The following is a 16,687-nucleotide window of genomic DNA, read 5'->3' as shown; positions in this document are numbered from 1 at the left end:
GAGAAAAGCATCTGGTCCCATTAGCTTTGAGACTTATTTTTGGAATGACAGGGTTTGTCACTAGGGATGTGACTCATCAGGATCCCAAGTTTCACGACTGGGGAGTGAATTACTGATGTACAAGGACACAACTGCAATCAGCTGCTCATAAAAACCTTCAGCTACAGGATCCTCCCTTATTTTATATATATATATATATTTATCCACTGAACTCTCAGGGTTTGTTCCATCCAGAGCAGGAAGGAAATGAGACTTCATGGCATAGGAATAAATACATCCCAAGCCTTCAGTGCACACTCCTGTGGTTTGCTACCAAGTTTCCCTACCATGAACATGCTCTACCTCAAATTCCCTGGCTAAATAAAGCAATTTAGACTTTTATTTCCTTCTCTGTTCTATCCATATATCAGACTTCCTCGAGGTTGCTGTTTACATAGAAATAAAAAAGTGTAAATTTCTTTACAATATTGTGACAACATGAACCCAAACCTGTTACAATCACAGGGACTGCACACTGGAAACTCCAGAGATTCACAGGACAAGCCACTACAGGAAGAAAGGTGGCTTGGGCTTACACATTCCAGTGACACCAAAGAATTCCAGCCCCTGGGTGCAGGGAACAAATGCATCAACCCACAATTAATCACCACCAAGTGCTGAGAAGTCTCCTAACTGAAATTAGTGGACGTGACTGCATTTTATTAATAGAGGCCAGGCCCTGGATTTTCAAAGGTGGAGCCTCAAGTCAGTGATTTGGGCCAAATTCTTATTTTTCAATCTATAAAGCAGGGAGAGCAGCACACTCTGTGTATTTAAGAAGATCCCTCAGTCTCCAGCAAGAAAACTACTACAGCAACAAACACCAGAGAAAAGGCCATAAAAGGAAATTAAATCATTATTTCCTGGGGAATTCAGCCTGTCTGTTAATGGCTGTAACCACTGAAAGCAGCACTAATCCACTGCCCTAAATATACAAGCAACGAACACACATTCAGGCCACAGTTTTAACACACAAGATGACTAAAAAAGTTTAAATTTCCATGGTATTTACCACAGGTAAAAAAACCACCAACACAACTACAGAGAGAAGACAGTCCCTGAAATGAAACTCTGTATAAAATAAAAGGAATGGGAGCAGTTAACTTTTGGTAATTACAGTTTGAATATTTTGTTAAATGAATAAAAACTTAAAATCACCAATAAAGGTGATTCCAGATGACACTGGAATAACACAGCACAGAAGTGCAGCTCAGAGGTGAGGCAATGACCCTAACTTTGCAAAAAGACTCTTATCCTGTACACTTTATTTCACATATATCCAAGTAAATAAGACAGGACAAGTCATGAGCCACCATTTCTGTCTGGTTTGACACTGAAAGAAAATATAACTAAAATTTTTTATCCCATGTGAGGCTTGTCAAGCAGAAATTATTATTATTATTATACTCATTTTTGATTGTGCAATTTTTGTTTTAACCAGGACAGTTATTAATCACCTTCAGAGGCTTTGCAGAGGTTTCTAATTTTAAGTTAAATAGACACTGACCACAGGAAATTATTAACACTGCAAAGCACAGGCTTTAAATAGCACAGATACATCAGCCAAGATGATAAAGTGGAGTATGTGGAACTTTAAAATACTTGCTTAAACTGAAATTAAACCTTAATATATTCAGATTATACTTCCTGCTTACCTGGAGGTACGAGGCAGTAATCAGAATAAACTATGTGAGGAGAAGAAAATACACAGTTCTGCAGATAAAAACTGTTCTTCCATTTCTTTTATAACACTCTGCCCCAAGCTGGATTGGATTGGTAATTTTAAAACTTGTTTCTTTGGCTTTGGGTAAATTTTACCAGAAAACCACCTGAAGAACTCAGGGCCATTTGTCAACTAAAGCAGCTTCAAAAAAGACTCTTCGATTTTTCAAATCAGACCTTTCAATTGTTTAGCCTTGAGTGATTAAAATGATAAAAAGCAGGAAAAAACTTCAGTTTAATTACAAGTGTTCACCCTTTTCTAAAGTTCACTTTTGTAGAGCCTGTGACATCACCCACTGATTCACACGTGCTGTCAGAGTCTCTTAAAATGAAGTGAACCTTAATATTAATAAACAAACATTAACCTTAATATTCATATATAAAAATGAGATAAATATGCCTTTGGGTTTGTTTCAAAGAAGCACGAAGGGGGCACAAGACCCCTCGGAACTTGCAAATTAAACTTGGTAAACATTTAGTTAGAAAGCAATTTTAAGTGCCCAGACACTTAAAAAAATAAATAACTGGTCCTTTACCAAGTGGAATTAGACAACCCTAATGGAAATTTAGTTTAGCAAAACATCAAGGGAAATATCTAAGGGATATTTAGTTTAAGTAGGATTTTCCAGCAGTGCAAAAACAAACGTAACATTGATGTGTTCTCCAGGAGAGAACCCACGAACCAGCATTTCCAGCTGCACTGACAAAGCAGATGCAGAGAAAAGTGGCTGCTCTAAACTGGCATCAAATTAGGAAGCAAAATAGAACATTATAAGAAGCACTGCCTCAGATATCACAACTTACCTGATCACATAAGTCACACAAATTATCAGCACTGATCTACTTGGGGAAAAAAAAGCACATAAATAAAAAATAATGCAATAACCATTCTAGAAATGGATGTTTTAGACAGCACAGGACCATCATTTCCAACATGATGAACACCCTCAAATAAAAATTGCAAAACACCACATTCTCTTGGCCAAAAAAGCTTTTATTTCAGCTATGCCACAGGATAGTGTATTTTTGGTAGGAAAAATAAGCAACTGGGAGAGTTGTTTGCCAAGCCATTGCACATTCTGTTGGCCAAATACTCACCTGAAAAGACTAAGCCTTCATTAATAGGTTGGGTTTTTTTTCTGTAAGTTGAACATTCAGGTTTATGATGTGAAAGACCACGTGTAGCCCACGGTAAAGGTTAGGATTTCCAATCCTACACAAGTAGTGGAGAAAAGTGCTTTTAAATATCTCAGGGAGACGTGGAGGCACATTTTGCAGGCTCAGGAAACAGCTGTGTTGTTTCCAGTCAAAAGCTGTATTTTTCCACCTCAGGAAATACGGGGCTGGGATATTAATTAATGAAATACTGTTGTGGGTTGAATAGAAGCCTGACTAAACCCTCTCAATTAAGGTGAAACAGGGTTTTCTTCCCTCATCTGAAGGTTAAATTGCTGTTCTTTACCTCAGGAGAGAACTGATTCCCACACCTCATTTGAGCCCAATCCAGCCCTGTCCTTAAAACCAATTTATTTCCAAAGCCCAAAGCGCTGTTAGAAACTGTCAATCCGTGCATTAACAACATCTCAGCAAACTCCACCTTCCACTGCATCTTTTCTGGATGAAGAGAAGGCACAAAGAAAAACAGACCTTCCTAATGTCTCTGAAGGACCTTGCTGAGGATGAGACAGGAGAAGACTCCCAGAACCAGTAAAATAACTCAAGTTCCTCACACCACAGTGCACTCATTAAAAACAACAAATAAACAAACAAACAAACTTACATTGTACTTCATCTAAACAGGGCAGAGATGTCCCATTTCCACACAGAACTCCTCGGAGCTGAGTGGATTGTTCTCCACGAGGCAAAGGCAGCGATTTTCTGGGATAGCTCCTCACCACCCGTGCAGTGACAGATCTATCCTATCAAACCAGGAATTACTTGCTGGCACAGCTTTTGTTCAAGGGGCAGCCTAAGCTGGTACAGAGCTGTGTGAATTCTTGCTAAAGCATTAATTAAATGACCACTTCCAGAACTGTTGGCCATGAGAAATCTCTCACCAGTAATTTCCATTATTACCAATTCTTCCTGTAGTTATTACCCCCTCCCTCACACAAGCCCTGCTGGCAAAAAGTGGGTCAAATATCCTGCAACATTCCCCAATTCCCAAAATACATCCAAGGGTAGTCTGGTGTTTGGGGAAAGCACTATCAATGCATGAAGACAGCCTTGCAGATGAAAAGCAACGTTTTCAGCTGTGATCGTCATCAGATGAACGTTACACATCTTTTCAGCGGGGTCACTCCTGGAACTGATACAAAATTTATAGACAGTTCATAAATATAGAAAGAAAACAATCCCAGCCACACTTAACCTCCACTGTCTTTCTTTTGCAGTAAGTTAAATATGCAATTATTCATTTAGGAACAATGAAAGAGCTGTTCAAGTGTTTCAAAATCAATGCCATATCGTAACACAGCAAAAGAGCACCTGACAGTATTTCATATTTCAGATTAAACAAGATTAATTCAGATTTTAAAGCAAACTGAATCCAGCTCCTAAAGAACTATTAGGAGAATTAAACTGTGCTTGTGCTGAAGTTGGGAAGAAGAAACTCTTGAGTTCTGTTTAAACAGATTTTCAGCTCAGTGAACCTGAGCTAAACTTTAGCCAGGACCTCTCCTGTTTCTGGGCAATTTAATTTGCTGCTCCTGAAATGATAATTACTGCAGCAAAGCCAGAAGACCTGTACTTACAACTCAGTGATCTACACAACACGGGCTGCTGACCCAGCAGAGTTAAATATTCCCTAGAAACATTTAATTCATTTTTTTTTGTAATAAATTTAATGAACTGGCTCCTTATACCAAGCTCACTGGTCTAAGCTACCTGGAGGTATCACTCTTAAATATTGTGGTGAGAGATCATATTTTATGGCCTTCCTTGTACCATAATTTGACAAGCAAAGACAGGAGTGGGGGTGGGTTTTTTTATCCAGGACATTTAAACCTACTTTAACCCCTAATGCAACTCCAAATGGAAAGTGTGCTGCTTTAAAAGAGATGTGAGAGATATGCATATGAGATGCAGGTTGGGCAAGAGAGAAGGTGAAAGTTTTCCTTCTCCAAGGTTCCTCTAATCTTATTAAGGGTTCAGAGCAGGGAGCAGAGTGGAGCAGCCAGAATTCCTGATGATTTTCACAGATCTGGGAACACATCACGTGCCCAAACACGCAAAATCACTCCAATGCAGCATCCCGAAATGGGAAATAAATGCTTAATTTGGTGAACCAACCTCTGAAAGACCTGGGGTCTTTTTTTACCCTTGTGCAGCTTTTCAGGAAAAGGAAAGCTTTTTATACCAGTGAATGGCATTTTCAGTGAATGCCTGACTGAAGTACAAGTAGGTCAGCCATGTACTCCACAACCTAAATGGGACTGAAGTTCAAGGGAACTGGGACAAGAGGCCCCACGAGCTGACAGTTCCTCCCCTCACAATCCCCATCGTAGTTCTGCAGTTAATAAATGTGCCATCACTGATTGCAGGGCATTTAAACAGCTGGGACCTGCACACTGGCAACGGGTAAAAGGCAGAAAAAAAAATAATAGGAAGGGAGATAATCCAAAGTTCAGTTTAGTGCTCTCTGGAGAGCAGAGTCTGAAAAACCCTACTGTTGAAAATCTAAGGATGCAAGGTTGTCTTTAATATGTGTGGTCCAAAGCCTTTGTGAAAGCAGTAATAAAAACTGCCTTTTTCATTGAGGAACTTCACCATTTTAAATGGTTACACAGGGATTCTCAAAAACAGGATCAGCTGCTGCTAAAGATAGAATTATACACCTTTTTTGCTTCCTGAATTTAATTCCTGTGGCAAAGAGCTTCAGAACAAACAGGTGACATTTCTTAAGCCATTTAATTTACTGCAAATCATTCTACACGTGGCAATCAAAGTGAGAAGCTGCCCAACACGAGGCCCCACACAAAGTCTGGAGTCCTGACATTCAAATGCAGCGTCACCTGCTCAGTGGAAGCAGAATCCAGGTGGTGCAGTAAAATCATCCCGGAATTACAACATCCAACTCGCCCACACTCACAAGGAACGGCCTAAGCCAGATTTCTGACATCTACTTTGTGTGTATAAACAATATATACGTGGTTTACACGCACACAAACACACAAAAACAGCCACTGCACAGGTTTTTGTGCCACCAGCCTAAAAAAAGAAAAGGGCTGATGAGTTCAACAGCTGCGAGATGAAAGCTTCGATTATGCAGGAAGAGCTTAGAAGTTGAACTGAAAGTAAGATTTCTGCTTCCCCAAGAATAAGAAAATCAAGTCACAGGCTTGCTCAGTGAATAATAAATTTCACATTTAACTATCTCCATCATATGGTAGTGGGAAGAATAGATATGTGAGATCTTGAAATAGTCAGGAAAAAAAAGGCTTAGACAAATAAAGAAGCAAATGAATGACAACGAAGAAAACGTGACAAAAGTGGCCCACAAAAAGATGTTATTTATAATATTTACAAGCCACATATGCAGATATTTTTCATAATCATGTCCCAGTTCAAGCCAAGAACACTTCAGCTGAGAACAGGAATTTTTCACTTCTAGTTCTGAAGGCTTAAAGCTTTAAGGGAGCCACCTGATATGAACACAACCAGAAAAATCAGGCCTGCCCCTAGAAAATCTCCTAAAGCTCAGAGCACACAGAAGAACAAATTTCAGAAGTATTTTTAAACTATTCTTTAGAGTGTTTACTGAGGTTATGCAAAGTGTCCCTTCTTATGTGTTTCAGGCATAAGCACAATTTCAAAAAGGAACACTGAATGATGCATCAGTCACCCCCCCAAAAAAAAAAAAGAAAGTAGGTATTACACTCAAACCAGTTGTATTTTACCACATCTAAAAAACTTTATTGGTAAAGAATGTACTATACAGAGTATTCAAGAGTTAAATAACCTTAGGTTGATTCCTTAAAACAGTGTGCATTTATTCTGTGCCTTGTCATTCATGAAACTGAAAATGAAATGTCCAACTCTTGACACCCCAAACCAATAAAACCTCCCTTTTCCCCTCTCAGAATCTGAATATTCCACATATTTCATAGGAAAAGAAAATGCTTTATTGCCTGGTTTATACTTGCCATAATGTCTTAAAAACTGTGGCCACAATTCCAAGTGCAAATGCCAGTTTGCAACCAAAGAAGGCTGATGTTTACAGACCCTGTCATGGACTGGTAACACTTTGGCACTGGAAGCTCTTGGCTCTGGTTTGAGTCTGCCAATCCATGAGCTTCACCTGGGACAGAGCACAGTTTGCACCAGGAAAAATCCAATTCCATCAAAAAATGATTTGATCAGGAAAAATTCCCACCCCCCCTTCCTTCACAGAAAATAAAGGTTCGACCTGTTTGCACCTTTAATACCAGATTTTAGCTGGGAAGGTTCCACAATAACTGTCAGATAAAGGCACTGAGAGCCTATATCCCAAATTCCCAAAATCTCTAAAAATCACCCTTAGCAGTCCCCTAGTCAGGGTATTCCAACAGGAATATTCCGAGAATGTATTCCATGACATCAGGGGCTGGATGCAAGTTACTGTGTGAATCTTCAGCAGCTTAACACAGATAACCAGGAATTCTGTATCAGGTCTGAAATTCCAGGAAAAATCCAGAGAAATCCAATAGCAAACTGTGAAGTGAATTTTCAAATGGGTAACTTCTTGAATATTTAAGTTTTAGATAAAACTTCTAATTATTCCATTGTCATTTGATGCACTTGACACGTGTGGGTCAAATCTCTGCTCGTACTTGCCTTTCACCCAAAAAGTGGTGTGATATTTTTTTTTTAACTTGAACCAGAAAAATAACTGGGAAACAAGATATAAAAATGTCTTTTTGTGCCCACGGAGCTACATTTCCAGCACCTCTTTCGGTATTCACAGCTCCATAAAGCAGTGAAGCACTTGAAACTGGGTGGTGGTGGATACATGGAAGACACGAGTTACATTCCATCTTTTTTTGGGGGGGGCAGACACTACAGATAGACTGAGATTTTTCACAGTACCCCGAATTTATAACTCACATCCTGATTCTGACGTCAATGCTTGTGTGTGATATTTTTTAATCTTAAGCTTTTAGTCTTAAATTTAAATTTGTTTCATTTTAAGTTAATTTTTAAAAACCTCACCAAATTAAATTAAAACTCATCAAATTAAACTAAATTTTAAACTTCATTTAAATTTTAAAATGGCTTTGCCCATTCCAATAATTCTCATGAGCTGCACAACTAAAGTAGCTCCAATTTAATTCCTCCTGGAAGGCACTGCAGAGATTCCTGCAGGAATTGCAACAAGAGCTGACCAAGCAATTTAACAATAGCAGGAGTCTTAAATTGCTCATTTCTCCCCTTCTGCAGGGTTGAAGAGTGCACAAGCCAACTGCTATTGCATGACAAAGAGGGTTTCACAAGATTTTTATTAAAGTTTTCTTTCTGAGATCACATAACTTTGTTCTCTAACTATTCACTGCAATTAAAAAAAAAAAAAAAAAAAATCCCAGGATTCACGTGACACATTTTCCCTTGGCAAACTCAAAACACGTTTGGAGGGGTATATTTATTAAAATCTTCGGCTTCTGGTGGTATTTGTTCCTACCTAATAGGAAAGTGTCCTACCTAAATTAGATACTTGACACATCCCTGAAAATTTATAATGTTTTTATGGGATTTTGAACTCCAGAACTGAACTTCCAACATCGCTCACAACTCAGACAAATGATATCAAAAGGTATTATAGTGGGGCAGCATTATTCACCCCCAAAAATGCAGTATTTTATGCATATTTATGAAATGAAAAACCCTCATAAAATGTGCACAATGAAAACAGCTTTGAATGTGTCCAAAAACACGAAAACCTGCTCATCTCTTTCCATATTTCCCTGCTCTGCAGTAAAACCCCTCAGCATAAAACCTGCTAAAATTATTACTGCAAACCCAGTAATTCTGTTCAGCAGCACATTCATCCCAGGCTAAATTTAGCCCCATTTTGCCTTAATTACAATTGCACAAAGTGTCTCTGCAATACCTAAGGACGAGTGGGAACAAAGGTGCTTCCTATGCGGCCTCTTTGGCAGGAGAGGGGAGGAGGGATAAAGGGGAATCTCCTGTTCCAGTTCGAGTTTGTCTACACTGAAAAACCCCAGATAACTGGAGAATACATCACATTTCATCAGCCTGATCAAAGTCTAAAGCAAAAAAAAAAAAAAAACAAAACCACAAAAACCTATAGGTTGTCTTGCAGAACCCAAAATAAACTCAGAATCAAGGCATGGGATTTGGTTTCTCTCTTTGTGTTTAACACTTACTGGACTTGACAAAGATTAACATTTGCACCACGCAGGTTTTATCTGTGATACCCACACCACCCACAGGATTTACATTCTACCAGGAATTATGGAATAGCCTCTAAACCAAGTGCTAAAAATACAGTCACTTGATACAGACTAAGCCCACACGTTGCTCTCTGACACAGGGACACTGCAAGTTTTATACTACTTTGGATAAAGGATTCCTTAGCCAAATTCAAGCCAATTTTAAGATCAAATATAATAACTAAAAATTTTTAAGGTTCACCTGCAGATCCTTTAAAACTATGTGGACTGCCTTTTAATCGCCTCAAATTTGTGTTTACAAAGATAAATACTAAATTAGGTCCCACCTCAATGAACAGACAAGACATTCATGATATCCAGTGAAGGCAGCAATTAAACAAAGAAGAGCACAAAATGTTCTGCAATTGTGTTTTGTGCTGCTAAAATGTTCTCTACTGGCCAATCTGAGCACCTGCTTCAAAAAAACCCCATCAGGTGGAGTAGAACTTTACTGAGAAAAGCCAAGACTGGGCTTAGAAAAGTAACAGAAGAATCCAGGTTCAAAAAATTATTTAACACTTAGTTTCTTCTATAAAAACAGAATTTCATTACATAAGAATAAATCTCAGCATTATACCTCAGACACATCTACAAGTGAGTATTCGAAAAGTTAAAAGACAGGGACTATTGACTCCTTTCTACTTGGAACTTGTTCAGCTTTAAAATCCCTTTCAACTGCCTCCTGCTCCTTCCACACTGAAATACTTTAAGCAAAAATTCAAGAAATAAACAGCAAGTTCACCTTTAAAGTTATGAATTTAAGATGATTTGATACTTATTATCCATTCACTCATGCACTTAAAATTGGTAAAAGTCAAGGACCATAAATTTAAGCACATCTTCAATTTGCTTAACTCTAAAGAGTTTGAGGGGACACTCTTGAGTCAGTAAATTGTATTTGAGCAGCTCATGTAGCACAATTTCAGCTGCCAGGCTGAGCAACAATTTTGTGTACAAATTGTGTTAATATACACTTCATTTCCCTTACTTTATTACATCCTGATTATCAGTGGTGAGTAGAAGTAGCACAAAGTGCCACAAGTTACAAGACGCTTTGCTAACACAAGGGATAAGCAAGTGCACAGACAACACACAAACCCTGAAAAGATGGGGGGAAAAAAAGGTATTTTCATTGTTAATGTGCAAGCACATGAGTAAGAGATTAAATTTTTGCCTTTGGGAACATAACTCAAGCCCTTTTAAACCCACTGAAATTCACTGTATGTGTCCCGTGAGTGAACAGTTTGTGTGGGGTTATAATGCAGGTGGAGAGGACTAAGTGGCCAAGAAAGGAGTGGTGACACTTCTGCAATAATATTTGAAATATCAGCAGCTTTAGGGAACACTGACACTCCAGAGACATTCTGGAACACCTTCCAACAGCTCCAACTGGTATCTAACAGAGACCACCAACACACACCCCACAACATAGAGCTCTCAGCTGCTCCTGCAGCTGCTGCAGCTCCAAGGAAAATAACACATTATTATGGAATCCTCTGGTGCCACCGATGTGTGTCCCATGTCTCACTTTCCCAGCTCTAACACTGGTGTGGAATTGAACATCCAGTAAAGTGACATTCACCACGAGGGCATTTGACATGTTATCAATATTATCACCGAGTTACCATTTCTCCCAACCAGAAAGCAGCACTGCCCCCACCATTTTTGCTGTTATATTGAACTCTGGTTTGTCATTCACTGGCTTAGAGTTTGTGACCAAAGGTTGTTTAAAATATTTGGTCTGGAGGTGCCTTGGAATTAATTCTTAACTCAAAGCAGGGTCCAAAAAAGGGTTAACAACATGCATTGGCCCAAAGCCAAACAACACAAGACACAGGTTTCCATTATTACCAAAATATTTACAATGCCTCGTGTACTCAGGAGCAGCTTTTAAATATTTGCGTGTTCTAAAATGTTGAACCAAACCGCGCTATTTGAAGCCTGAGAGACGTTTTCTTTTTGCTTCAGAGCCCATTTCTGTGCAGGGTTTCAACAGCCAGGCCACTTCTACCCCTATTTACTAATTAGGGCTGGTACTTGCTCAAATATTGACACATCCTGTCCACCGAGGATCACAGGACTCTACCCACACACGCCAGCTCAGCAGAATCACCCACACTCCAAGGACCAACATTATCAGAGAAATCTGGACTGTTCCCTTCCCCCAGAAAAGGCACCTTGGATAAGGCATAAAGGACCAACGTTCAAGTCTGGTGACACACCTGTAGACCCCTGAATACAACAGAATTTACCCTCAGCTCCAGGTTATTCCTCTCAACCCCCATGGGTCAATCAGCCAGGTAACATTCCTATTAATTAAATATGTCATTTATTCAACCACAGATTCAGAATCCTTAAGATGGTTTATCTCAGGACAGTTACATCACTGTTATTTCCTGCTTTCTTCCTTTTCATCTCCTGGGAACAATCCATCATTACATTAAGTCAAGCCAAAAATCACTCACTGGGGTTAGGCTGAAAGGAACAATGGCCCTTCTTGAAATTCTGGGGATTAAGACAGGACTGGAATTAAATCCTGTGTTACAAAGAAGTTGTTAATCCCACAGACTGCTCTTCAGTTCAAGCATTAGACAGACTTCATTCCAGGCAACAAGTAAGTCATTAAATCTTGGTACTTTTTAAAAAAGCAGAGATTCCAAAACCCAAAAAGACACGAATCTATGCAGTTTACCTGCTTGTTTAAACAACTCTATTAAAGAAAACAAACAAACAAACAAACAACCCTTCCATCTGCATCTACTGTTCTCCTGGCTCACTGGATGAGAAGGTGCACTTTTTCCAGGACCTGCTACTCCCACATCGAGAAAACCATTCACCAACTCACAACAGAAAGCTGAATTAGCTACTTTTACCAGCTTTTCACCATTTTTTTTTTTATTACTTTTTAGCTACTTTGTATTACTCCCACAGATTCAAGCACAGGCAATTTGTGACTGGTAGCAGCCCTGCTAAGCATTTTATCCTCTTCCAGCTCCTGCAAGGAGCACAGGAATTTCTTGTCCCACTTCAAGCTGCAGGAGCCTTCAGGCTCATTTTAAGCACGGAATGGACAGCTGGCCATCCTGAAGCAAGGGGCTCACTCAGCTCTAGAGGAGGAAAAGGCACCCAACAATGTTGTGCAGACAGACCACGAGCACAAAACTTCTCATGGCTGACCCTCAATCATCCAAACACGTCAAATAGAACAGGTTCACAACATTGATTTTTCAGACCAACATTCAAGTGCCTTGACACAACAGACATCTGCCCCTGAGAATAAATATGTCATCTGGGTGTTTTCTGGAGGTGTTGTTTAAAAACACTCGTAGATCACAATGATCACAGTCAGAAAGCCACCTCACTGTGATGGCACTTCAAAGGTATAAATAAGAACAAGCAGCAAAACACAATTAATTATATACCACGAAGTAAAATCAAGCTTTTCTTGCAGAGATGACTTGTGGAATATAGAAGCTTCCTCATGACCCTATGACAATTTAAAAGAAAAAGTGAAAGAACACTTAAGGTCATCCACGCAGCAAACCCCAAGCCTGGCAATCATAAATGCCATCTAATTTGTCAGCTCAATATTAATTATTGTACCCACTTGCAGCACACCCTCTTTACAATGAGAGGGGAAAAAAAAATCAATTTAAAAAAATCCCAACCAGTTTTGTCTATCAACCCTTAATAAACTGTTTAATCATTTGTGCTTTCTTTCAACACCGAAATTGTTGCTCCATGTGTGGTATGCAGTTCAAACCCCAGGGCAGTTTTTAATGTTTATTCTGCTGTGGCACTGCACAACACATTGACCTGAGCCAACAACAACAACAACAAAATAATCGACTCCAGATCTGTAAATTCTTTATTTGGACAGAGAACAGCACCTGCACTCCTGCTCACCATACCCAAGCTGTGCTTATATCATGATCAGAGACCTCCAAAATGCTGCTGCACTGGGCTAAACAGACACACACGCTCCTTTTCAAGCTGACTCAGTCAGAGCTGGCAGAATTTAACTATTATCTTGGAAGGCAAAATACAAGTTTGACAAAACACCACTTCAGGCAGGTACAGGTATAGAAGAGTCAGCACATTAGCCCTCAGTGTTAACAACCTTAATAGTGAGGAATGCAATTAAGGAGTTGTGCCCATCCAAAATACTGTTTGAGGTGCCTCTCACCTTGAAGTCGTCCTGTCCTGTGTGTCCCCCCCGGCCCAAGGAAGAGACCAAGCGGTGTTTTTTCTATCAGTCTCGTGTCACAGACACGCGAGAACGATCCTTTTGTTGCGCTAAAACCCCGTTGTTTACATAATGCAGTCTTCACTGTGACTGTATGTAATGCACTATCATTGTCTTAGCTTTTAAAAGCAGTGGGAAGGTTTTGTCTTTAGACAAGGGCTGAACAAACGCTGGAATTAGATCAAAATTAGCAGAAGGGGATCCCCCTCACCTACAAAAGCAAGAGGAAACAGTCTCATGGCAACCTTTTAAGAAGCCTTTTGGAGGTCGTGGAGCACAACAGAAGAAAACAGAAGTAACACATCCAAAGGCTCGTTTCTCACCCCAGTCTGGGTCAGGTGGAAAGGACCGAACTTACACAAATAGGTGCACTGGTTTTCAATTATCCTAACTATTTAATAAGTAATCTGACGGTTCAAAACTGCAAGGTTACGTTGAATTTCCAAACGTTCAGCTTGCAAAGGGCAGCACTGCATCTTCCTGGCTTCCTTTGCTGAGAGGGCAAAAGGGTGAAGGCTCAGAAGGCTGAATCTCTCTGAAGAGTGAATCCATCAGCTTCTGAGTCACTGCAGCCCCGGACAGCCCGGCAGCCGGGACAGATCCACACAGCCAGCACTGTACAGGCCCTGTCCTTCCCTGACCAGGTAGTCCCGGAGCACATAAAGGGATGTCTGTCTCTCCCACAGTTTCGGGAGATGAGGAGATTCTTTCCACGAGCCAAAAAAGGGAAAAGTCCAGACTGAAGGCGGCAACGGCAAGATCGAGAAGCCTGGCTCGGCTGGGTCATTCCGGCACTCGGAGGGGTGTGAGCCGCTTAAAACCTCGCTGTCCCCCCTGGAAACACCTCCTCCCGCCAACCCAGCACCGTCACCTGCCAGTGGGTCACTTCACCACCTAGGGATTTCGCCGCCGGCAGGAAAAACCCACCCGCCCGAGCGCGGGGACCCCATCCTCGCCCTCTCTCCCCGCGCCCCCCTCTCAAAGCCAGCGCCGTCCGAGGGGGTCACCAAACTTTGGCGAGCGTCGAGCTCTGCCCTCCTACAGGAACCGAGCCGGTGTCGTCATCCCCCGCCGGCCCCAGCCCTGCCCTTGCCCGCCGAGCAAGGAGAGCTTCACCTTCCCCGCGCCCTCCGCAAGGGCAGCGCCGGCCCCTCCGCCGGCCCCGCCGCGGGGTCCCCGGGGCTCCCCGCCCGGCCCGGCGCGGCCCGACCGGACCCCCGCCCGCCACGGATCGCAACCCCGGCCTGCACCTCCGGCCAAGGCTCCAGCCTCACCTGCAGCGCCGGGAGCCGCCCGCGCGCTGTGCCCGGCGGGGGTCGCGGGGTGTGCGGGGGTGTGACCGGACGGGGAGAGCGCGGCGGACGCGGCCGGACCCCAGCGCTGCTCTCCGGCTCCGGCCCCGCTCCCGCTCCGCTCCGATCCGATCCGCTCGGCGCCGCCGCCGCGACTGCCGCCCCCGCCCGCCCCGCGCCGCCGCGCCCCGCCGCCACCCCATTGGCTGAGCGCGCTCCAAGCCGGGGCTCCCATTGGCTCTCCGCGGCTGTCAATCAACGCCGCTTCCTCAGAAAAGGGGATGGGGCGGGGCTGGGAGGGGTGGGGCTGGCGCGCGCGCCCGTGCGCGCTCCCTGAGGGGCGGCTGAGGGGGAACAGCTCGGGATGGGGGATCGGGATCGGACACTGTGGGGAACAGCTCGATGGGGGATCGGACACTGTAGGAACAGCTCGGGATGGGGGATCGGGCACTGTGGGGACACCTCGGATGGGGATCGGACACTGTGGGGAACAGCTCGGGATGGGGATCGGACACTGGGGAACAGCTCGGGATGGGGGATCGGACACTGTGGGGAACAGCTCGGGATGGGGATCGGACACTGGGGAACAGCTCGGGATGGGGGATCGGACACTGTGGGGAACAGCTCGGGATGGGGATCGGACACTGGGGAACAGCTCGGGATGGGGATCGGACACTGTGGGAACAGCTCGGGATGGGGGATCGGACACTGTGGGAATAGCTCGGGATGGGGGATCGGACACTGTGGGGGAACAGCTCGGGATGGGGGATCGGACACTGTGGGGGAACAGCTCGGGATGGGGGATCGGACACTGTGGGAATAGCTCGGGATGGGGGATCGGACACTGTGGGGGAACAGCTCGGGATGGGGGATCGGACACTGTGGGAATAGCTCGGGATGGGGGATCGGACACTGTGGGGGAACAGCTCGGGATGGGGGATCGGACACTGTGGGAAACAGCTCGGATGGGGGATCGGACACTGTGGGGAACAGCTCGGGATGGGGATCGGACACTGTGGGGGAACAGCTCGGGATGGGGGATCGGACACTGTGGGAACAGCTCGGGATGGGGGATCGGGCACTGTGGGAACAGCTCGGGATGGGGGATCGGGCACTGTGGGGGAACAGCTCGGGATGGGGGATCGGGCACTGTGGGGACACCTTGGGATGGGCGCTCCAGTCACCTCAGGGAGGGGCTCGAGTCACCTCCATCCAGGTGTGTCCCCGCAGGACACCTCGGGGTCATCTCCAGGGGCTCCGGTCACCTCGTGTGGATGATGGGGGGAATCTCCGGCCACCTCCAGGGTCACCTCGGGGAGGAGGGGACACATCCAGGTGTGTCCAGGTGCAGGACACCGCGGGCGGGACGTGGTGGGGATGTTTGTTTTAGCCAGGGCTGTTTGAAGTTCCCAGCGGGAGCCGCCGCGGTGACCTTGTGCCGTCCCTTCGAGCCTTCGCCTTCTCCCCTCCTAATTCCTGCTGCTTCGCTGCCATCTGCCCTTCTCATCCCCGCTGTGCCTCCGGCGCTGTCCCCCGGGACTGCCTGGTCCGAGGACAGCACAGTGGGCAGGGCTGGAAAACAGTCCTGAGAGTCTTTTCCTCTTGGCCGCCGTTCTTGTGCAAGAAGGATCCTGCATAGGATCAGGATCGGCGCCAAGCCTTCCTGTACTCTTTCACTTAGTCTGTGACTCATTAACTTAAGGAACTTTAAGTTCACTGGGAACTTAGATTAGCTCTGTAGGATTGTGAGACCATAGCACTGGGATAAATTTTTACCTTCTGGTAAAAAGAAGAAAAAAAAAAAAAGTCCTTCAAAAACGGATTTGAGTTAATTGCAACAAACGATCCCTGTGAAATTTGGTCAGGCTGGTTAAGCTGTGTAAGGTTGAACACGATTTCTCCCTCCCCTAATCTCCTGTTCTTCTCTCTCTCCCATGTTGAAAGTCCACAGTTCACGT

At 43.7% G+C, this 16,687-nt stretch overlaps 1 protein-coding gene across 3 annotated transcripts in view; it reads right to left on the bottom strand.

Moving 5' to 3' along the window:
- The window catches only part of PACSIN2 (protein kinase C and casein kinase substrate in neurons 2), a 37,557-nt gene extending 22,680 nt beyond the window's left edge, over positions 1-14,877 (bottom strand). For all 3 annotated transcript variants that reach the window (XM_050323978.1, XM_050323979.1, XM_050323980.1), the window contains exon 1: positions 14,712-14,877. The gene's annotated coding sequence lies outside the window, so the exon portion shown is untranslated. The remainder of the gene's footprint in view (positions 1-14,711) is intronic.
- Between the last annotated feature and the right edge of the window lie 1,810 nt (positions 14,878-16,687).

Source organism: Myiozetetes cayanensis, unplaced genomic scaffold (genome assembly GCF_022539395.1).
Source record: "Myiozetetes cayanensis isolate MyiCay16 unplaced genomic scaffold, myiCay2020 scf3, whole genome shotgun sequence".
NCBI classification, from domain to species: domain Eukaryota; kingdom Metazoa; phylum Chordata; class Aves; order Passeriformes; family Tyrannidae; genus Myiozetetes; species Myiozetetes cayanensis.
The sequence above is the reverse complement of the archived record's forward strand: the minus strand, read 5'-3'. Positions and strand labels throughout refer to the sequence as shown.